The sequence below is a fragment of the Haematobia irritans genome, chromosome 5 (assembly GCF_050003625.1).
Source record: "Haematobia irritans isolate KBUSLIRL chromosome 5, ASM5000362v1, whole genome shotgun sequence".
Lineage (NCBI taxonomy): Eukaryota > Metazoa > Arthropoda > Insecta > Diptera > Muscidae > Haematobia > Haematobia irritans.
The window spans coordinates 107,688,489-107,713,361 of NC_134401.1; the positions used below are offsets into that span (position 1 = coordinate 107,688,489).

The 24,873-nt window shown below is 29.4% G+C and overlaps 1 protein-coding gene across 9 annotated transcripts in view; it reads left to right on the forward strand.

Annotated features, from left to right (window-relative positions):
- Dg (Dystroglycan) overlaps positions 1-24,873 on the forward strand; it is a 765,125-nt gene that overhangs the window by 612,787 nt on the left and 127,465 nt on the right. The window contains exons 1-2 of one of the 9 annotated variants that reach the window (XM_075310097.1): positions 11,103-11,429; positions 12,249-12,419. The exons of 3 other annotated variants lie outside the window; for them this stretch is intronic. The gene's annotated coding sequence lies outside the window, so the exon portion shown is untranslated. Of the gene's footprint in view, positions 1-11,102; positions 11,430-12,248; positions 12,420-24,873 lie in introns of those variants that run through there. 5 more of the 9 variants (XM_075310098.1, XM_075310091.1, XM_075310092.1 and 2 more) reach the window with 5 other exon arrangements.

A 24,873-nucleotide genomic window follows, 5' to 3' on the forward strand; every position in this document is an offset into this window, starting at 1 on the left:
ATATATATATATATATATATATATATATATATATATATATATATATATATATATATATATATATATATATATATATATATATATATATATATATATATATATATATATATATATATATATATATATATATATATATATATATATATATATATATATATATATATATATATATATATATATATATGGGAGCTATATCTAAATCTGAACCGATTTCATCCGATGTATTCTGAGCCAAATATATATATATATATATATATATATATATATATATATATATATATATATATATATATATATATATATATATATATGTATATATATATATATATATATATATATAAATATATATATATATATATTTATATATATATATATATATATATATATATATATATATATATATATATATATATATATATATATATATATATATATATATATATATATATATATATATATATATATATATATATATATATATATATATATATATATATATATATATATATATGGGAGCTATATCTAAATCTGAACCGATTTCATCCGATGTATTCTGAGCCAAAACACATACTTGTGCCAAATCTGAAGTCGATTGGACTAAAACTGCGACCTAGACTTTGATTACAAAAATGTGTTCACGGACAGACGGATAGACGGACATGGCTATATTGACTCAGGAGTCCACCCTGAGCATTTTTGCCAAAGACACCATGTGTCTATCTCGTCTCCTTCTAGGTGTTGCAAACATATGCACTAACTTATAATACCCTGTTCCACAGTGTGGCGCAGGGTATAATTATATCGAATACTTCAAAATAAAAATTTGGCCTTAATTCAAAAAAAAAAAAAAAACTTTAAAGCAAAAATGCTAACTCCTCAATATAAGTATTAGCCTATATTTGATGCTTTTTTCTTAAATCTAACGATTCAATATTTCAGTTAATTTAAGGACGATTTCTTTAAATCAAAAATGTGTTTTATTTACTTTAAGGAAATAATAAATAAAAAAGGATAATAAAAATGTTGTTGTTTTTTTTTTTTGTTTCTTTTTTTTTGTTTGTTTGAGGCATAGATTATAAACTTTATTTCAATTAACATCTTATTATTTTAAAGAAATTTGTCCTTAATATTTTGTAAATTGCGCATCCTAAAATTTAGGTTGCATAATATTTAATATCACGTAAATATTATATATATTCCAAGAGGCTCCTGAAAATTTACCAAAAAATTTTTTTTCTATAGCAAATTTTATCAAAATTTTATTTCTATAGAAAATTGTGTCAAAATTTTATTTCTATAGAATTTTTTTTTTCAAAATTTTATTTCTATACAAAAATTTCTCAAATATTTATTACTATCGAAAATTTTCTAAAAAAATTTGTTGCTATCGAAAATTTTCTCAAAATTTTATTTCTATAGAAAACTTTGTCAAATTTGTATATCTATAGAAAAATTTGCCAACAGTTTTTTTTTATAGAAAATTTTGTAAAAATTTTATTTCTATAGAAAATTGTGCAAAATTTTATTTCTGTATAAAATTATCTCAAAATTTTATTTCTATAAAAAATTTTCCCAAAATTTAATACCTAGACAAAATTTTGTCCCAATATTATATTTTATTTTTTTTTTCAAAATTTTATTTCTATACAAAAATTTCTCAAATATTTATTACTATAGAAAATTTTCTAAAAAAATTTGTTGCTATCGAAAATTTTCTCAAAATTTTATTTCTATAGAAAACTTTGTCAAATTTGTATATCTATAGAAAAATTTGTCACAATTTTATTTTTATAGAAAATTTTGTCACAATTTTATTTCTATAGAAAATTTTGTCACAATTTTATTTCTACAGAAATTTTAAGTACCTCTTAGTTGGAGAGGAATATTTATTTTTATTTCTATAAGAAGTTTTGGCAAAATTTTATTTCTATAGAAAATTTTGTCAAAATATTATTTCTATAGAAATTTTGTCAAAATTTTATTTCTATAGGAAAATTTGCCAAACTTTTGTCACAATTTCATTTCTATTGAAAATTTTGTCACAATATTATTTATATAGAAAATTTTGTCACTATTTTTTTTTCTATGGAAATTTTAAGTACCACTTAGTTGGAGAGGAATATTTTTTTTTTTTTATTTCTATAGTAAATTTTGTCAAAATTTTATTTCAGTAGAAAATTTTGTCAAAATATTATTTCTATAGAAAATTTTGTCAAAATTTTATTTCACTCTTTTTTTTGTTGTTATTGTTGGTTTATTCTTCAATCATTTTGTTGTTTTTGATTTCAGCATAAAACCATGCATTGACTAAACTACAAGTGTAGCTTAACCTACAGAGGAAAAGAATTTTTGTCAAATTTATTTGGGCAAACCCCTATAGACTGTACGATGGTTGGATGGACGCACGTTTCGGAATTACCACATTCCTCATCAGCAGTCTGTAGAAAATTATCTCAAAATTTTATATATAGAAAATATTCTTAAAATTTTATTTCTATAGAATATTTTATCAAAACTTTATTTGTATAGAAAAATTTGTTAAAATTTTATTTCTATAGAAAATTTTGTCACAATTTTATTTCTACAGAAATTTTAGGTACCTCTTAGTTGGAGAGGAATATTTCCTTTTTATTTCTATAGAAAATTTTGTCAAAATTTTATTTCTATAGAAAATTTGTCAAAATATTATTTCAATAGGAAATTTTGTCAAAATTTTATTTCTATAGAAATTTTTCAAACTGCCTGTATTTATTCTGATAATTGGTTGATAGCTTTGCTGCAAGTAGAGGATGCTGATGAGGAATGTGGTAATTCCGTAACGTGCGTCCATCCAACCATCTTGTAGTTTATAGGGCTTTGCCCAAATTAATTTGTCAAACACTCTTTTCCTCTGTTGGTTAAGCTAGCTGAATTCAAAAACAATAAAATGTTATTTCTGTAGAAAATTTTTCAAAATTTTATCTCTATAGAAATTTTTCAAAATTTTGTCAATATTTTCTTTCTATAGAATATTTTCTCAAATATTTTTTTCTATAGAAAATTTTCTCAATAAATTTTGTTTCTATACAAAATTTTATTTCTATGGAAAACTTTGTCAAAATTTTATGTATATAGAAAACTTTGTCAACATTGTATTTCTGTAGAAAAATTTTGTCAAAATGTTATATATATAGAAATGTTATATATATAGAAAATTGTGCAAAATTTTATTTCTTTAGAAAATTTTGCAAAATTTTATTTAATTAATTTTTCAAAATTTTATTTCTGTAGAAAATTATCTCAAAATTTTATTTCTATAGAATATTTTATCAAAATTTTATTTCTATAGAAAAATTTGTCAAAATTTTATTTCTATAGAAAAATTTGTCCAAATTTTATTTCTATAGAAAATTTTGTCATAATTTTATTTCTATAGAAAATTTTGTCACAATTTTATTTCTACAGAAATTTTAAGTACCTCTTAGTTGTAGAGGAATATTTCTTTTTTATTTCTATAGAAAATTTTGTCAAAATTTTATTTCTATAGAAAATTTTGCAAAATTTTATTTCTGTAGAAAATTATCTCAAAATTTTATTTCTCAAAAATTTATTTCTATAGAATATTTTATCAAAGTTTTGTTTCTATAGAAAAATTTGTCAAAATTTTATTTCTATAGAAAATTGTGTCACGATTTTATTTCTATAGAAAATTTTGTCACAATTTTATTTTTATAGCAAATTTTGTCATAATTTTAATTCTATTGAAATTTTAAGTACCTATTTCTTGGAGAAGAATATATATTTTTTATCTCTATAGAACATTTTGTCCAAATTTTACTTCTATAGAAAATTAACAAAAAAAAAAATTTTCTATACACTAGATTGTCAAAATTTTATTTCTATAGAAAATTTTTCAAAATTATATTTCTATAGAAAACTTTGTCAAAATTTTATTTCTATAGAAAACTTTGTCAAAATTTTGTTTCTATACAAAAATTTGCCAAAATTTTATTTCTATTTCTAAATTTATTTCTCCAGTAAATTTTGTCAAAATTTATTTCTATAAAAAATGTTGTCAAAATTGTATTCCTATAGAAATTTTTGTCAAAATTTTATTTCTTTAGAAAATTTTGTCACAATTTTAGTTCTAGAATCTTTGTATTATGTTATTTTAAATCTTATGAAAAACAGAATAACTAACGGAACGAAGTACCTTTTTCTTATATTATAAGTAATAAGTTGTGCTTCATATACGGAAAAAAATATTTACGTGATATCAAAGATTACGCAACCTAAATTTTATGATGCGCAATTTACAAAGTATTAAGAACAAATTTCTTGAAAATAAGAAAATGTTAAATAAAATAAAAAAAATTTAATTAATATAAATTTTATTAATTTTTTTTATTAAATTTAGGACACAAATGTTTGAAATTTGTGTCTCTCCGTTAAAGTCCTTCCTTTAATTAACTGAAATATTGAATATTTGGATTTAAGATAATAAAGCTTCCAATATAGGCTAAAACTTATTTTAAGGATTTACCATCTTTTTTGGAATTAATTTAAATTATATTTTTTATAAGAAAAAAACCCAACGCATATAAAAAAGTTTTATTTCTTATATCCGCTCTCTAGTGTATTGATAGACAATATCAATTTTTTCAATTTTCGTTAAATACTAATGTTGCAACATGTTTGATGTATATCTTCCTCATGTTTGAGCCGAACATTGCAGTCTATCTAAAATTTCGTTGTGTCTCTCAAACATGTTATTTCATACGACGCGTTTTGTTCCTCTCATCATACTAAAATTCATGTTTCATGCCTGTTTAATTTCTGCGATATGCCTCTTTCTCAATCTATGTTAAATTTCATTATTTCTCCCCCTCATATCACTTCATTCAATTTTATTTTATTTTTCTGTGAGTACTACTGTTATGATATTGTCTGTGAAATGCCTTTTGCTCGTGTTTGAAGTATACTTTGGCGTCTACATAAAATTTCTTTCTGTCTCTTGCACATTTTGTCATACTTTTTATTTTATTTATTTTTTGATAAATATCGCGGTTGCAACATGTTTGATGTCTGTCTCTTGCTCATGTTTGAGTCGAGCATTTCCGTCGATATAAAATTTCGTTAAGTCTCTCGTACACTTTATTTTATGCTACTCGTTTTGTTCCTCTCATTCGCCGACTCTATTTGTGTGGAGTCGGCACTTGTACTTACCGTGACGGACAAAAGTATTCATACATAGGTAAATTTTGAGTTAAGGTGGGCAAAGACAACACGCGTGTATTGTCTTTGGTCACTTTATTTTCGCAGTTACTTTTCCTTAAATAATCAAAATTATAAATGAAAACAAACATATTCCTGTAAAGTCTTGGCCAAATCTTGAGGAACGAGAAACCGGACAACGATGAACTCCTCCTTGCCTGACGTTTTTAAAATTCGACCAAAATTATCCGATTTCATTGAAATCTTCAAAGAAGGTTTAACGGGTGTTTAAACAAAGAACCGCTACTTCGATAATTGGAGTGGACCTGCTTTTTGCCCGACTTGTTTAATGTTATATTTATGAAATTTATATGGGGTACCTGATTTTTTAATATTTGGCCGGGAAAAATAAAAGGGCACAGGGAGACCTGCTGTAAGTACGTACAATACAGAAGATAATTATAAAAAATTGGTGGAAAAGAACACCCTCTGCTCTGTGTTTGTGGCAGGCTTTTCCTGACCGTACTCTTTAAAGGAGTTCAAATCTTTTCGAATTTGTTTCCAGCTCGAAGATATGGTTAACGCAAAATGTTCCTACAAATGCGAAAGGCGCAGCGAAGCGCACCAGGTTACGCTAGTTTGTAATATAAAACATTTCAAAATTGTTACGTATACCTTCTTAAGGCCTGGTTATCCACCCAAAAACGGCTCGTAAGGGTACCGTTGCGGGTCAGCTGTTTGGAATTTTTTCGGGATTCTATAAATATTTTAAGTAATAAAAATCCGTCCGTCTGTTGAAATCACGCTAACTTCCGAACGAAACAAGCTATCGACTTGAAACTTGGCACAAGTAGTTGTTATTGATGTAGGTCGGATGGTATTGCAAATGGACCATATCGGTCCACTTTTACGTATAGCCACCATATAAACGGACCCCCAAATTTAGCTTGCGGATCATATAATAATAATCATATATAGCCCCCATATAAACCGATCCCGGGGTTTGGCTTTGGAGCCTCTTGGAGGAGCAAATTTCATACGACTCAGTTGAAATTTGGTACATTGTGCTAGTATATGGCCGTTAACAATCATGTCTAACTATGTCCATATCGGTCTATAGTTATATATAGCCCTCAGATAAATCGATCCCCAATCACACAAAAATTGGTCCATATCAAGTTCATTATTGTATATAGCCGCCATATAAGCGACCCCTATATTTCAATTCTGGCTCTCTACGTACCGTGCAAAAGTCCATATGTATTCGTAATTATTTGTAGACGTACCTAACATACCTTTTTTGTGTAATATATACCACGTATGGACTAACTCACAATTTAGAAAACGATGTTAAGACGTTTTAAGATACCACAACCCAAGCAAATCGTTTGTGGACGAGAGTCTTTCGTAGAAGTTTCTACGCAATCTATGGTATATACTTGTTTTTTTTTTTTTTTATTTTTTTAATCCAGCCAACATTTTTCAAAATTCCAGACAATAGGCCATTTGAATTTGGCAACCCTAATACGGGGTATATATTAGGTAAAAAAGGCAGATTAAAAACTTATATAAATCAGTTCTTGACCGGTATGAGTTTTTGCGCGGTAAAAGAAAGACAGATGTGAAATAAGGGGGTCGGTTTATATGGGGGCTATACACAAGTATGAACCTATAGGGTCCAATATTTGTGATTAGTACCAAATTTTAGCAAGACCAAATGCAATTTACTTATCCAGGAAGAAGTAAAATCTGGGGATCGGTTTATCTGGGCGCTATATATAACTATTGATCGATATGGACCACTTTTGGAATGGTTGTTAGCAACAATATACTAACACAACGTACCAAATTTCAGCCGAATAGGGTGAAATTTGCACCTGTAAGAAATTTGTCCTTCCAAGAGGCTTCCGAGGTTAAGTCTGCGGATCGATTTATATGGGGATATATATAAATTTGCTCCTCCAAGAGGCTCCGGAGGTCAAATCTGGCGATTGGTTTATATTGGTGCTATATATAATTATGGTCCGATATGGGTCAATTTTCGCATGGTTTTTAGCGACCATATACTAAAATAAAGTACAAAATTTTAACCGAATCGGATGAAACTTGCTCCTCCAAGAGGCTCCGAAAGCAAAATCGGGGAATCGGTTTATATGGGCTCTATATATAATTATGGACCGATATGGGCTAATTTTTGCATGGTTATTAAAGACCATATACTGATATAATGTACAAAATTTTAACCGAATCGGACGAAATTTACTCCTCCAAGAAGCTCCGGAGGTCAAATCTGCGGATCGGTTTATATGGGAGCTATATATAATTATGGACCGATATGGACCAATTTTTGCATGGGTATTAGAGCTCATATAATTACACCACGTACCAAATTCGAACTGGATCGGATGAAATTTCCTCTCCAAGAGGATCCGCAAGTCAACTCGGGTGGCCGGTTCATATGGGGGCTATATGCAAACGTGGTCCGATATGGCCCATTTGCAATACCATCCGACCTACAGCAATAACAACTACTTTTCAAGGCGATAGCTTGTTTCGTTGGGAGTTTAGCGTGATTTCCACAGTCGGACGGATATAGCTAGATCGACTCAGAATTTCACCACGACCCTGAATATATATACTCTATGGGGTCTTAGACCAATATTTCGAAGTGTTACAAACGGAATGACAAAGTTAATATAACCTCCATCCTATGGCGGAGGGTATAAAAATTAAGAAAAATGTGATTATCGTAAAAATATATTCCATTAAACAAAAAAAAAACTATTGTCTTGTTTTCGGTTAAAGTGGACGATGAGAAGTTGATATTATTCGCGAAATTCATTTTAAGTGCAAAAAATCAACGTGTTCGTGATAGTTTATTGGTACGTTTGTTTTTCATTAAGGTTATTAGGCCATTATAACAGGTTGGTTGATAACCCCTGGTCTAACAAAGAAAAACACATTTTTTTTGTCAAAATTCGTTTTTATTATTCAATATAGTTCCCTTCAAGAGGGATAAAACGATTATAACGACCCTCCAATTTTTTGATACAATTTTGGTAGTACTCCTTCGGTCTTGCCTTAAAATAGGCCTCAGATTCGGCGATCACCTCTTCATTGCAGCCAAATTTTTCCCCTGCAAGCATCCTTTTGAGGTCTGAGAACAAGAAAAAGTCGCTGGGGGCCAGATCTGGAGAATACGGTGGGTGAGGAAGCAATTCGAAGCCCAATTCATGAATTTTTGCCATCGTTCTCAATGACTTGTGGAACGGTGCGTTGTCTTGGTGGAACAATACTTTTTTCTTCTTCATATGGGGCCGTTTTGCCGCGATTTCGATCTTCAAACGCTCCAATAACGCCATATAATAGTTACTGTTGATGGTTTTTCCGTTCTCAAGATAATCGATAAAAATTATTCCATGCGCATCCCAAAAAACAGAGGCCATTACTTTGCCAGCGGACTTTTGAGTCTTTCCACGCTTCGGAGACGGTTCACCGGTCGCTGTCCACTCAGCCGACTGTCGATTGGACTCAGGAGTGTAGTGATGGAGCCATGTTTCATCCATTGTCACATATCGACGGAAAAACTCGGGTGTATTACGAGTTAACAGCTGCAAACACCGCTCAGAATCATCAACACGTTGTTGTTTTTGATCAAATGTTAGCACGCGCGGCAACCATTTTGCACAGAGCTTCCGCATATCCAAATATTGATGAATGATATGACCAACACGTTCCTTTGATATCTTTAAGGCCTCTTCTATCTCGATCAACTTCATTTTACGGTCATTCAAAATCATTTTGTGGATTTTTTTTTTGATGTTTTCGTCGGTAACCACCTCTTTCGGGCGTCCACTGCGTTCACCGTCCTCCGTGCTCATTTCACCACGCTTCAATTTTGCATACACACACAAAAATTTCACGAAAAATTTTCCAATTAAAATTTTAATTGAGTTTTAAAAAATATTCAATTAAAAACTTAATTGATTCAACAAATTTTTTAATTGAAACAAAAATCAATCACAAAAATAATAGTATCAATTAATTTTTTAATTGGATCAATTAGCTTTTTAATTGACCTTCAATTAGTTTTTTAATTGATACTATCATTTCTGTGATTGAAGACATTCCAATTAAAAATTAATTGGATCAATTAATTTCGTGATTGAATCAGAAAAAAATTTTTTGTGTGTACCAATCAACTATTGTTCATTTCCCTGGGGCAGAGTCCGGAAACTCATTATCAAGCCAAGTTTTTGCTTCCACCGTATTTTTTCCCTTCAGAAAACAGTATTTTATTAAAACACGTAATTCCTTTTTTCCATTTTTGTTCACAATAACAAAAGTTGCTTCACAAAAGACTCTCTATCTCACAAGCTAATTGACTTAAAGACGTCAAATTTTGACACGAATCATTTGAAGGTTGGTACTGTATAAAAATAATATGCCTTTAATACTAGCGACGCCATTTATGTGTCAGACCGGGGACTTATCAGCTATGTTACTTTTTATACCCTTCACCACTACTGTGGTACAGGGTATAATAAGTTTGTGCATTTGTATGTAACGCCAAGAGGGAAAAGTCTGAGACCCATCGTTTAGTATACCGATCGTCTTAGAATTAAATTCTGAGTCGATTTAGCGATGTCCGTCTGTCTCTCTGTCTGTCTGGTTGTCTGTCTGTCCGTCCGTCTGTCTGTCTGTCTGTCCGTCTGTCTGTTGGTGTATTTTTGTGTGCAAAGTACAGCTCGCAGTTTTAGTCCGATTGTCCTAAAATTTGGTATAGGGTACTGTTTCGGCTGAAAGACGATCCCTATTGATTTTGGAAAAAATCGGTTCAAATTAAGATATAGCTGCCATATATATTTTTCACCGATCTGGTCATAATTGGCGTGTATATCAACCGATCTTCCTCAAATTCCGTATATCCGAATATTTTATGAGTCTCGAAAAACTTGCAAAATATCAGCCAAATCGGTTCAGATTTAGATATAGCTCCCTTATATAGCTTTCGTCCGATTTACACTCATATGACCACAGAGGCCAATTTTTTTGCTCCGATTTAGTTGAAATTTTGCACAGGGAGTAGAATTAGTATTGTAGCTATGCGTGCAAATTTGGTTGACATCGGTTCAGATTTAGATATAGCTCCCATATATATGTTTTTCTGATTTCGACAAAAATAGTCAAAATACCAATATTTTCCTTGTTAAATCGCCACTGCGTAGTCGAAAAGTTGTAAAAATGACTCTAATTTTTCCAAACTTCTAATATATATATATCGAGCGATAAATCATAAATAAACTTTTGCGAAGTTTCCTTAAAATTGCTTCAGATTTAAATGTTTTCCCTATTTTTTACTAAAATTTTGTTCGACCTTAGTGCATTAGCCACCTTAATTTTTGAGTCTATAGATTTTGTAAAAGTCTATCAAAATTTGTCCAAATCGAGTGATATTTAAATGTATGTATTTGGGACAAACCTTTATATATAGCCCCGAACACATTTGACGGATGTGATATGGTATCGAAAATTTAGATCTACAAAGTGGTGCAGGGTATAATATAGTCGGCCCCGCCCGACTTTAGGCTTTCCTCACTTGTTTAAAAACAGAACCAGGCCTTTAATCATCCAAAACCAGTATTTATTTATGATTGGTAACTTTTTGTATAAAATAAATCAATTACATATATTTTTGTGTGTACATTTTCCTTCATAGTGGATTCTTTAAATGTGCTTGTTGTATGTACCACTTTGTCCTTCACTGTACATACCATGTGTTTATTTTGCGCCTGCATTCACAAACTAAAAGGGGAGAAAACTTGGGAATATTAGCAAATACCAACTGGACTGAACAAACCAAGAGAGGGAGAGAGACATAGTGAACGAACCAATCCACCAACAAAACCGGTAGTAACAGCTAAAACCAAAGGCAACCAGGGAGAAATCCAAAATGTTTTACCATAGATAGTTGTAACGCAACCGTCAGCAGAGCCATACACATTTGGGATGCATTTAACGCGTCGCGAACGTCGGACAAGCAACGAAAAATGAATGGAACAACGGTCGCAAAATAGATGAAGTGAAGAAGTGTGTTTTTGTCTTTCTGTTTTATGTTAACTCTTGGCAAATGAAAGCGTATAGAAAATTTTACCAAAAAGGAATTTGAGTATTATTGCCGAAAAAAAGAAAAACACAAAACAACTGACTACCTATCTATCGGCGTACGAAAACGTGTATGTGTAACAAAAAAACAAAAAAAGAAAAATTACAGAATTGTTTAATGGCAAATGCAAATAACACCACAAGAAAATTCACAAAGGAGCGTTTTCTCTCCCTCAAAAAAAAAATTATATTGGAAATCATGAATTGAAATTTTCAGTTTAGCCAAGCAAAATTTATTGTGTGTGTATGTAGTGAATGTTGTATGAAGAGCGAAAAAAAAAACACAAAAAGCAAATGTACTACAAGGTGTGAATTATTTCAAAACAAAAAAATAAGTACAAGAAAAACAAAATAATAGTGCCGAAAGGGATGTTGAAAAATTATTATGTGGAAATGATATAAGAATATATGAATGTATAAAATATCAACAAAGTGGAAGTCCCTACTTCAATTTATGAAATAACACAATTTATGGAATATATTTGAATATGTTAATTTTTGTTTTTAATATTAAAACAGATATATAATTATAACATACGTGAATAATATTGGTTTACAGTGCACAAAGTATTGCTTCCCAATATTAGATGTTTTAACTAATACAAAACTATATAATAATAAATACTAGAATATTGTTATAAATGCAAAATCAACTGTATAGTGGATATTATTATATATAGAAAATAAAAAAAAATAATATTGGTTAATATAATAATTTAAATTAATAATATTAAAAAAATATAATTAAATACAAAAAACATAATAAATGCAAAAATATGTGTTTTAATTGACATGTACTTTGTTTTATTTATCTTTTTTATATTTTATGTAATAAAATAAAATAAAATGTGTTTCAATTTAGCTATGATAATTTTTTTTTATTTAATTAGGATGTTATAAAATTTGTGAAATCGAAGAAGTTATACATTTTCTAAAAAAAAAAAAAAAAACAAAAAACTTTAACCAAAAATTTAACTAAACAGTATTAAAAATATTCTCTGGAACGATAACATTTTTGGCGACAAGCAAATCTACTAAATTGGAATATTTCGAAAATAAAGGTGATTATTATTTTTTTTTAATATAATAATATATTTTAGTTTTCAGTGAATAAAGATATAATAGGCTTATGTTGTAAAAAGAAATTTAAAGTTTACTTCGATTTCAAACTTCTACTTAACCATGATTTACAATCATGGTTGCAACAGATGGTAGAATTGTACCAAAAATGGTGAATACAGGCAGACTACACTGAAAAATAGTGAACCCACCAGGAAGAAAACTTTCGGTTAATTTTAGAAAATTTTGAATATTTTTTTCGACAAATTCAAGAAAATTTATTAGACGTAATTAAGTTTTTTTCACTTGTTAAAGAAAATTTTGTAGTTTGAAGAAGAAAAATGGAATTCAAAATTGCAAGAATGTCTTTAGTGGCATACGAAGTTCATGATGAACGCATTTATAGTAAAATTTACACATTTAAAGAAAATAATGAACTATGTTGTGAGAAATACGAATTTAGTAAATCTTTATGCTTAATTTGTGTATATTTTTTCCAAGTTTTTTAGTTAATTTAACTAACGTACGCAAAAAATTATTAGAGTAAAGGAAACTTTCTCCAAACATAATAATTACATGAACTAACATAAAGTTAAATTGGCTTTAGTGAAATGTAGAGTTCAAAATTTTTTTTGACTTATGTTGTAAAAAATTGATTTATAGATTATCTAAAGAAAATAACAATAAATTTCAAGTTTTCTTAAATTTCAATTTTCTCTACATAACCATCACATACAATCACAGTTGGTAATGATAGATAGATTTTTTTACTGTTTCTTGATGTTTTGGCAGATTTTGCAAAAATCTCCCTCGTCAACTAAGAGGTACTTGAATTTTTTATATATAGAAATGAAATATTGACAAAATTTTCTATAGAATTAAAAACTTGGCAAATCTTCTATAGCAATAAAATTTTGACAAAATTTTCTATCGAAATAAAATTTGGACAAAATTTTCTATAGAAATAAAATTTTGCCACAATTTTCTTTAGAATTAAAATTTTGCCAAAATTTTCTATAGAAATAAAATTTTGCAAAAATTTTCTATAGAAATAAAATTTTGCCCAAATTTTCTATCGAAATAAAATTTGGACAAAATTTTCTAAAGAAATAAAATTTTGCAAAATTTTCTATAGAAATAAAATTTTGCCAAAATTTTCTTTAGAATTAAAATTTTGCCAAAGTTTTCTATAGAAATAAAATTTTGCCCAGATTTTTCTATAGAAAAAAAAAATTGACAAAATATTCTATAGAAATAGAATTTTAACAAAATTTTCTTAAGAAATAGTATTTTAACAAAATTTTCTATAGAAACAAAATTTTGATAAAATTTTCCATTAAAATAAATTTTTGATAACATTTTCTATAGAAATAAAATGTTGCCAAAATTTTTCTATAGAAATAAAATGTTGACACTATTTTTTATACAAATAAAATTTAACGAAAAAAAATATTCTATAGAATTAAAAATTTGAAAAAAATTCTATAGCAATACAATTTTGACAAAATTTTCTATAAAAATAAAATTTCATAGAAATAAAATTGTGACAAAATTTTCTATAGAAATAATATTTTGACAACATTTTCTATAGAAATAAAATTTTTACAAAATTTTCTATAGAAATAAAATTTTAACAAACTTTTCTATAGAAATAAAATTTTGTGAAAATTTTCTACCAATTTTTTTCTGAAATGAAATTGTGACAAAATTTTCTACAGAAATAAAATTTGAACGCAATTTTCTATAGAAATGAAATCTTGAGAAAATTTTCTGCAGAAATAAAATTTTAACAATATTTTCTATGGAAATAAAATTTTGACAAAATTTTCTATAGAAATAAAATTTTGACAAAATTTTCTATAGTAATAAAATTTGGCAAAATTTTCTATAGGAATAAAATTTTGACAAAAATTTTATAGAAACTAAAATATTGACAAAATTTTCTATAGGAATAAAATTTTAGCAAAATTTTCTATAGAAATAAAATGTTGACAAAATTATCTATAGAAATAAAATTTTGCCAACATTTTCTAAGAAATAAAATTTTGACAAAAGTTTCTATAGAAATAAAATGTTGGCAAAATTTTCTAAAGAACTAAAATTTTAAAAAAAAATTTCTTTAGAAATAATTTATCAAAATTTTCTATAGAAATAAAAATTTAACAATGTTTTCTATAGAAATAAAATTTTGGCAAAAATTTTTATAGAAACAAAAATTTTGACAAAATTTTTTATAGAAAAAAATTTGAAAAAAGTTTCTATAGAAATGAAAATTTGACAAAATTTTCTATAGAAATAAAATTTTGAAAAAATTTTTATAGAAACAAATATTTTGACAAAATTTTCTATAGAAATAAAAACTTGACAAAATTTTCTTTTTAGAAATAAACTTTATTATTGTTGTTTTTTTGATTTCAGCTTAAAACCGTGCATTCTATAAAAATCAAATCTTGACAAAATTTTATATAGTAATAAAATTTTGACAAAATTTTCTATAGTACTAAAATTTTGACAAAAATTACTATAGAAATAAAATTTTGACAAAATTTTCTATAGAAATAAAATTTTTACAACATTTTCTATAGAAATAAAATGTTGACAAAATTTTTTATAGAAATACAATTTTGAGAAATTTGCTATAGTAATAAAATTTCGACAAAATTTTCTATAGAAATAATATTTTGACAAAATTGTCTTTAGAATTAAAATTTTGACAACATTTTCTAAAGAAGTAAAATTTTGACAAAATTTTCTATAGAAATAAAATTTTGACAAAATTTTCTATAGAAATAAAATTTTAACAAAATTTTTTATAAAAATAAAATTTTGTGAAAATTTTCTATAAAAATTTTCTATAGATATAAAATTTTGTAGTTGTTTTAGATTTCAGCTTAAAAGCCAAAAATAGGGCTTTGCCCAAATAAATTTGACAAATATTCTTTTCCTCTGTTGGGTAAGCTACACTTGTAGTTTAGTGAATGCATGGTTTCAAGCCGAAATCAAAAACAACAACAATGATTAAAGAAAAAACAACAATAACAAAATGAATGAAATAAAATTTTGACAAAATTTTCCAAAGAACTGAAATTTTAATAAAAATTGATATACAAATAAAACTTTGCAAAATTTTCTATAGAAATAAAATTTTGACAAAAATTTTCTATAGAAAAAAAAACTTGACAAATTTTTCTTATCAAAATAAAATCTTGACAAAATTTTGTATAGTAATAAAATTTTGACAAAATTTTTTATAGTAATAAAATTTTGACAAAAATTTCTACAGAAATAAAATTTTGACAAAATTTTCTATAGAAATACAATTTTGACATATTTTCTATAGTAATAAAATTTGACAAAATTTTCTATAGGAATAAAATTTTGACAAAATTTTCTATAGAAATAAAATTTTGACAAAATTGTCTTTAGAATTAAAATTTTGACAAAATTTTCTAAAGAAGTAAAATTTTGACAAAATTTTTTTTTTTTAAATTTTGACAAATTTCACGGAAAACAAAGACGAAACTCATTATGGGATGCGATGCGAATGCACATCATAGTATATGGGGAAGTAGTGATACTAATGCAAGGGGAGAGTCGCTAATAGAGTTTATTTTGCGTACTAATCTGGTAGTTTGCAACAAGGGAGATGTCCCAACCTTTGTCACTAAAAACAGGCAAGAGGTTTTGGACATCACCTTGGCCTCGCAAGAACTGAATGAAATGATATCTGAATGGCAGGTTTTAAGTGAACACAGCTTCTCAGATCATCGCTACATCAGTTTCAAATTTGATGTTCATATCACCAAGATCATATTTCCGCCAAATGTTAGGAAAGCTGACTGGAATAGGTATAGGGAATCGTTCAATATGATGATACCGGAAATAACAGAGAAAAATATGAGAAATGTGCAAGATATCGAACACGCAGTTGAGCGGATTACTAAGGCCTTCAACATCTCACTGAAAGCTGCATGCCCTAGAGGAAAGCCAAGGGGGAAACATCGACCACCATGGTGGTCTACGGAATTAAGTAATATGAGGAAATCCTGCAGGAAGCTCTTTAACAAGGCAAAGTCCACCAGAGCCCCTGAGGACTGGGACGCTTACAAGAAGAATCTGAGAGGATACAAGCGAGAACTGAGAAAGGCTCAGCATAACTCTTGGAATGCTTACTGCAGCAGTATTGAGAATACGTGCGAAGGATTTCCGACCAATCAGTTTATCCTCATTCCTACTTAAGACTCTGGAGAGGATGATAGATATTTATCTTAGAACTAGCATCGATTCAAGTTTGTTCTCGAAACGACAGCATGCATACTCGAAGGGCAGGTCTACTGAGACCGCACTACATGAACTAGTCAGCTTTATTGAAAGCTCACTATCTGTCAAAGAATACACAATCGTGGCGTTTCTAGACATCGAAGGGGCGTTCAATAATGTCCATCCGAGCTCGATATTAAATGGACTGACAGCTCTGAATGTTGATCCATGTATACTCAGGCTGTTAGACGAACTGCTAATGAAGAGACGTATTTCAGCCACACTAGGACAAGCAAACATACAAAAGTATGTGAACAGAGGCACTCCCCAAGGAGGAGTTCTATCACCTCTTCTTTGGAATGTTGCTATAAATAGCCTTCTGGTTACTCTAGAAAAAGAAAGGATAAAAGTGGTGGCATACGCAGATGATGTAGCTCTGGCAGTCAGGGGAAAATTCCCATCCACAATCAGAGATATTATTCAGAGGGCCCTCCGGATGACTGAAAAATGGGCGAAAGACAATGGTCTTGGGGTAAATCCCGCAAAGACAGAATTAGTCATGTACTGCAAAGATCGCAAAACTCCCACGGTTAGGCCTATTTCCTTAGGGGGTATTGAAATTCCCTTTGGTGATTGTGCAAAATACCTTGGCGTTATTTTGGACAGGAAGCTGAACTTTAAGCTTAATATTGAAGAAAGGGCGAGGAAGGCAACTGTAGCTTTGTACTCGTGCAAAAAGGCAATAGGAAAAAAGTGGGGACTAAAACCAAAAATTGTGCATTGGCTATACACGGCAGTGGTTAGACCTATAATGCTATATGGTGTTGTAGTCTGGTGGCCGGCACTTCAGAAACCGACTGGTTTAGATAAAGTTCAGCGTATGGCGTGTTTGTGTATTTCAGGCGCATTCAGCAAGACAGGAACAAATTCCCTTAATGTCATGCTGCATCTATTGCCTTTAGACATTTTGGCCAAACAGTCAGCTGCAACAACGGCTGTGCGGTTGCTCGAACTATCGCTGTGGTCGGAAAAAGGTTACGGTCACAGTTCTGTCCTCAAAACAATGTCAGATGTGCCTAACGTAGTGGATTACACTTTGGCGAGTCCACTTTTCGACAAAAAGTTTGAGACTCTAATCCCCAACAGTGAGGCGTGGTGCACACAGACCCCGGGGAATAAAGAATATATAGATTTCTACACTGATGGCTCCAAATTGGATGGACAAGTGGGTTTCGGAGTATATTCTAATGATTTGGAACTTCGAATAGCGAAAAGATTACCTAATCACTGTAGTGTTTTTCAGGCTGAAATATTAGCAATAAGAGAGGTGGCGAATTGGCTGAGAAGTAATGTTCCAAAAAATGTGGGCATTAATATATACTCAGACAGTCAACCTGCAATAAAATCCTTGGACTCTGTGTTCCTCAACTCGAAAACGGCCATCGATTGCCGCAAATCTCTCAATGAGATGGCTGAGCAGTACAATATTCACCTAATATGGGTGCCTGGCCATAGGAACATACCGGGGAACTGCGAAGCCGATGAGTTGGCAAGGCTAGGGACTACCTTACATATTCCAGGGGAACTAGAATTTGTTGGTATGCCCCTAGCTACCTGCAAGCTCATGCTGCGTGAGAAGGCTGTTATGATGGCAAATGTTCGATGGGAGAATTGCAAGGGTTGTAACGACACCAAGCAAATATGGCCCCATTTCAACTTAAACCGCACACTAGATATGCTAATGTTCTCGAGACGTCAGATATCACTCCTGATATCTGCTATAACGGGTCGCTGCCTGATAGGAGATTTTGCAAAAACTATTGGCGCGAAGTATAATGACTATTGTATGAGCTGTCATGATGCGGAGGAAAAAGAATCAATTAAACACCTCTTGTGTGAGTGTCCTGCATTTTGTGTAAAGCGCAAGCAACTTTTAGGAGCATATAGCTTCAGATTACTGGCGGATCTGGAAAACGTTAACTTAAGCAGTCTGCTAATGTTTTTGGAACAATCTGGTTGGTTCAACAAAGAAAAATAATCAAGAAGGTTCAGCGGTTAAAACTAGAAGTGCCCATATGTAATAGGTACTTTTAGTTAATGTGGTATCACAATGGACTGAATAGTCTAAGTGAGCCTGAATCTTAATCGGGCTGCCACTTTAACCTAACCTTCTATAGAAATAAAATTTTAACACAATTTTGTATAGAAATAAAATTTTGTGAAAATGTTCTATAAAAAATTTGACAAAATGTTTTTCAAATTTATTTGGGCAAAGCCCTATAGACTGCAAGATGGTTGGATGAACGCACGTTTCGGAATTACCACATTCCTCATCAACATCCTCTACTTGCAGCAAAACTATCAACCAATTATCAGAATAAATTCAGGCAGTTCACTAAACCCAAAAGTGAACCACACTTGAACCTTCCGAAAAAAGGTTTTACATGATAGCCGGCAACTGCACTCAAATCGATGATTTAATGGTATCACAGGAAAGGAGATATGTTTGTACGGATTTATTTCGACATAAGCCGTCTTCATGTAAAACCTTTTTTCGGAAGGTTCAAGTGTGGTTTACTTTTGGGTTTAGTGAACTGCCTGAATTTATTCTGATAATTGGTTGATAGTTTTGCTGCAAGTAGAGGATACTGATGAGGAATGTGGTAATTCCGAAACGTCCATCCATCCAACCATCTTGCAGTCTATAGGGCTTTGCCCAAATAAATTTCACAAACATTCTTTTCCTCTGTTGGGTAAGCTACACTTGTAGTTTAACATAGTCAATGCATGGTTTCAAGCTGAAATCAAAAACAACAACAATGATTAAAGAAACAACCAACAATAACAAAACAAAACGAATGAAATAAAATTTTAACAAAATTTTTTAAAGAACTGAAATATTAATAAAAATTTATATAGAAACAAATCTTTGCAAAATTTTCTATAGAAATAAAATTTTCACAAAATTTTCTATAGAAATAAAATTTTGACAAAATTTTCTATAGAAATAAAATTTTGAAAAAAATTTCCAATAGAAATAAAATTTTGACAAAATTTTCTATAGAAATAAAATTTTGACAAAATTTTCTATAGAAATAAAATGTTGACAAAATTTTCTATAGAAATAAAATGTTGACAAAAATTTCTATAGAAATAAAATTTTGACAAAATTTTCTATAGAAATAAAATTTTGACAAAATTTTCTATAGAAATACAATTTTGACAAAATTTTCTATAAGAAATAAAATTTTGACAGAATTTTCTATAGGAATCAAATTTTGACAAAATTTTCTATAACAATAAAATTTTGACAAAATTTTCTATAGAAATAAAATTTTGTTAAAATTTTCTATAAAATTTCATGTAAAACCTTTTTTCGGAAGGTTCAAGTGTGGTTCACTTTTGGGTTTAGTGAACTGCCTGTATTTATTCTGATAATTGGTTGATAGTTTTGCTGCAAGTAGAGGATGCTGATGAGGAATGTGGTAATTCCGAAACGTGCGTCCATCCAACCATCTTGCAGTCTATAGGTCTTTGCCCAAATAAATTTGACAAACATTCTTTTTTCCTCTGTTGGGTAAGCTACACTTGTAGTTTAGTCAATGCATGGTTTCAAGCTGAAATCAAAAACAACAACAATGATTAAAGAAAAAACCAACAATAACAAAACAAAACGAATGAAATAAAATTTTGACAAAATTTTCTAAAGAACTGAAATTTTAATAAAAATTTATATACAAATAAAACTGTGCAAAATTTTCTATAGAAATAAAAATTTGACAAAGTTTTCTATAGAAATAAAATTTTGACAAAATTTTCTAAAGAACTACGATTTTAATAGAAACTTCTATAAATATAAAATTTTGTAAAATTTTCTATAAAAATAATATTTTTATAGAAAAAATTTAACAATATTTTCTATAGAAACAACATTTTGACAAAATTTTTTATAGAAATAAAATTTTGACAAAATTTTCTATAGAAATAATATTTTGACAAAATTTTCTATAGAAATAAAATTGTAACAAAATTTTCTACAGAAATAAAAATTTAACAATATTTTCTATAGAAATAAAATTTTAATAAAAATTTCTATGGAAATAAAATGTTGTAAAATTTTCTATAGAAATAAAATTTTAACGAAATTTTCTACAGAAATAAAAATTTAACAATATTTTCTATAGAAATAAAATTTTAATAAAAATTTCTATGGAAATAAAATGTTTTAAAATATTCTATAGAAATAAAATTTTGACAAAATCTAGTTTAGTTTAGTCAAGGAAAAACTCAAAAAAAAAAATTTTTTTTTTTGCTTGGATCCAACGATTGAGGTTCCGTTAGGGATTTGGGTATTTATTCCGAGCCAAAGATGCGACTTCATTAAATTAAAATCATTTTTTAGAAATTTATCTAATTTAAATTTGGATACAGATCTGATATATGGAATTTTCATTTTCGTTTTGCGATATATTCATGTACAAATAAATGCCAGTGTAAAAATCAAAATTATAACAATTACTTCAAAGTTAAAAAAATATTGTCATAATTCAAAAAAAAAAAATTAAACCAAAATTTCAAAATCCGCCAAATAAGTTTTATTCTATATTTGAAAAAATTTGTTTTCTTAAATCTAAAGATTCGAGAAAGAAGATTTCTTTAAACCAAAAATGTTTTTTCGTTACTTTTAGGATTTTTTTGTTTAGGTTTAAGATTTTTTATTAATTTACAATTTTCCAAAAATAAATATGAAAATTGATATAATTACATATACATATGTATTTTTCAATAAGATTAATAAAGACAAAATAGTATTTGACATTGTTTCTTGTGAAACGTCTGTCTTTTCATGTATTTCTTAGTTTCAATTAAATTCATGTATCTAAAATTGCCTATAATTGATTGCATATTTTATATAATGTACCAGCCATTATCTTCATGTCCATTTAATATACATGTCATTTCGTATTGGTTTAAAACAGGTTTCTGGAAATAAACAACTCAAAATTCTTTGAAATCTGGCCAAGTTCTTAGGAAGAGCTGAATAATTTCCACATCATGTGTATTGCAAAGAGTGCATAGTTGTTCAGTCTCATCTACTCCGCACTTATTTACGTTCAAGTTTAAAACTCTGCTTCGCTCCTTAAAAATCCAAATAATGCAATCGGTTGAATAATTATCCGTCAAAAATGACAACCCTCTTCTGGATATTATTTCGGAAATTAACGGAACTGAAATTAGTTTCCGTCAATATGTTGTTACTAAACGAGTGCCAATGAGTTGCAATGTTTTCAAGATCAGGCAAAAATATATTCATATCACTGGGTTTACTTAAGGAAATTTGTCCTGATTTTAAAGACATACGGCTTTCAAAGACATCGACACAAATTTGCAGGATTCATGAAAAAAAAATTGTTGAAGTCAAGATTATTAACTTGTTTATATCCTCCACCAGTAGTTGTAACACATCGAAATATTGCTCTAAGACCCCATAAAGTATGTATATTCTGGGTCGTGGTGAAATTCTGAGTCGATCTGAGCATGTCCGTCCGTCCGTCTGTTGAAATCACGCTAACTTCCGAACGAAACAAGCTATCGACTTTAAACTTGGCACAAGTAGTTGCTATTGATGTAGGTCGGATGGTATTGTAAATGGGCCATATCGGTCCACTTTTACGTATAGCCCCCATATAAAAGGACCCCCAGATTTGGTCAAGCAAAACCCCCCGATCTTGCTGAAATTTGGTACATGGTGTTAGTATATGGTCGCTAACATCCATGCAAAATTTGCTCCATATCGGTCATTAATTATATATAGCCCCCATATAAACCGATCCCCAGATTTGACCTCCTGAGCCTCTTAGAGGAGCAAAATTCATCCGATCCGGCTGAAATTTGCAACGTGGTGTTAGTATGTGGCCGCTAAAAACCATGCCAAATATGGTCCATATCGGTCTATAGTTATATATAGCCGATCCCCAATCGCACAAAAATTGGTCCATATCGGTTCATAATCATGGTTGCCACTCGAGCCAAAAATAATCTACCAAAATTTTATTTCTATAGAAAATTTTTTCAAAATGTTATTCCTATAGAAAATTTTGTCAAACTTTATTTCTATAGAAAATTTTGTACAAATTTTACTTCTATAGAAAATGTTGTCAAAATTTTATTTCTATAGAAACTTTTATCAAAATTTTATTTCTATACAAAATTTTGTCAAACTTAATTATATACATATTTAATCGGCCTTTTTATACCCACCACCATAGAATGGTGACGGGGGTATAATAAGTTTGTCATTCCGTTTGTAACACATCGAAATATCGATTTCCGACTATATAAAGTATATATATTCTTGATCAGGGAGAAATTCTAAGACGATATAACGATGTCCGTCTGTCTGTCTGTCTGTTGTAATCACGCTACAGTCTTCAATAATGAAGCAATCGTGCTGAAATTTTGCACAAGCTCGTCTTTTGTCTGCAGGCAGGTCAAGTTCGAAGATGGTCCAGGTTTTGATATAGTCCCCATATAAACCGACCTCCCGATTTGGGGTCTTGGGCTTATAAAAATCGTAGTTTTTATCCAATTTGCCTGAAATTGGAAATCTAGTGGTATTGTAGGACCACAAATACGTGTGCCAAAAATTGTGAGTATCGATCCATGTTTTGGTATAGCCCCCATATAGACCGATCTCCCGATTTTACTTGTTGGGCTTATAGAAACCGCAGTTTTTATCCAATTTGCCTGAAATTTGAAATCTAGAGGTACTTTATGACCATAAAGAGGTGTGGCAAAAATGGTGAGTATCGGTCCATGTTTTGGTATAGCCCCCATATAGACCGATCTCCCGATTTTACTTCTTGGGCTTATAGAAACCGCAGTTTTTCTCCAATTTGCCTGAAATTTGAAATCTAGAGGTATTTTATGACCATAAAGAGGTGTGCCAAAACTGGTGAGTATCGGTCCATATTTTGGTATAGCCCCCATATAGACCGATCTCCCGATTTTACTTCTTGGGCTTATAGAAACCGCAGTTTTTATTCAATTTATCTGAAATTGGAAATCTAGAGGTATTGTAGGACCACAAATACGTGTACCAAAAATTGTGAGTATCGATCCATATTTTGGTATAGCCCCCATATAGACCTGGTTTATGTAATGCTATACAAAAATCAGGACCAACAGTAGACATATCCCAAATTCTGCCAAATTGTATAAAATTTGCAGTCTGGCCAAAAATTGTAAGCCTTTTCATACAACCACACTGACCTCACCTAAACTAAGCGCTCAAGACACCAAATCGGAATATCGATATTTCAAATGGAATTTTATCGTGGTGAGCATTAAAATCGGTCGATTCAGCCCATCTTCTAGTCTAAACTTCTAGAAAATATAGAATAATTTCATCAAAGGACAAAAATTGTAATATGTACAATTAAAAATAACATTCAATTAATTTTTTTTGCGTCAATTATCTTCTTAACTAAATCAAACATACATCGAAAAAATTAATTGCTACCATTAGCAATTAATTTTTTAATTGACATTGGGGATTGGTACTATCATTTCTGAAGAAATTGAAGAAATTTCAATTAATTGGATCAACTCAATTTCAAGATGGACGAAAACAAATATTTGTTCTCTGTGTATATCAAGCAAGTGTTTATAATTTCTCCACACATTGTTTAGTGATTATAGAATTGGTTGTTATGCTATTTCTTATCAGTTTTCTTCCACTAATATTCCTTATACAAAATAAGCAATATTTGGTAAGAAATGCCATCTTATCACATTGCAAAATTTATCAGTTTGTTTATCTTTATTAGCAACAAATATGTTGGCTAAATGACGGCATAAATATTCCCATGAATAATATTTCATTCACATTAAGTAATGAAACTCGACGTTATTATTTTTTTTTTTGTTCAGCTTAAACCAATGAACTTGCACATTATAAGGCAGATAATATGAACAAAGTTCATACTTAGAAAACAACAAGAAAGTGAACATTGAATATGTATTTGCTATGCCATCGGAAACAATAAGTTTCATAGAAAATTAAAAAGAATATGCAAAAATAAAAATATTTCTATCAAAAGAAATTCGATTTAAATGTTCATGTCAAAATTATACAATGAAATCACCCAGAAGTTGGATACCCACACGGATGAAAAAGACTGTTTTTCATATATT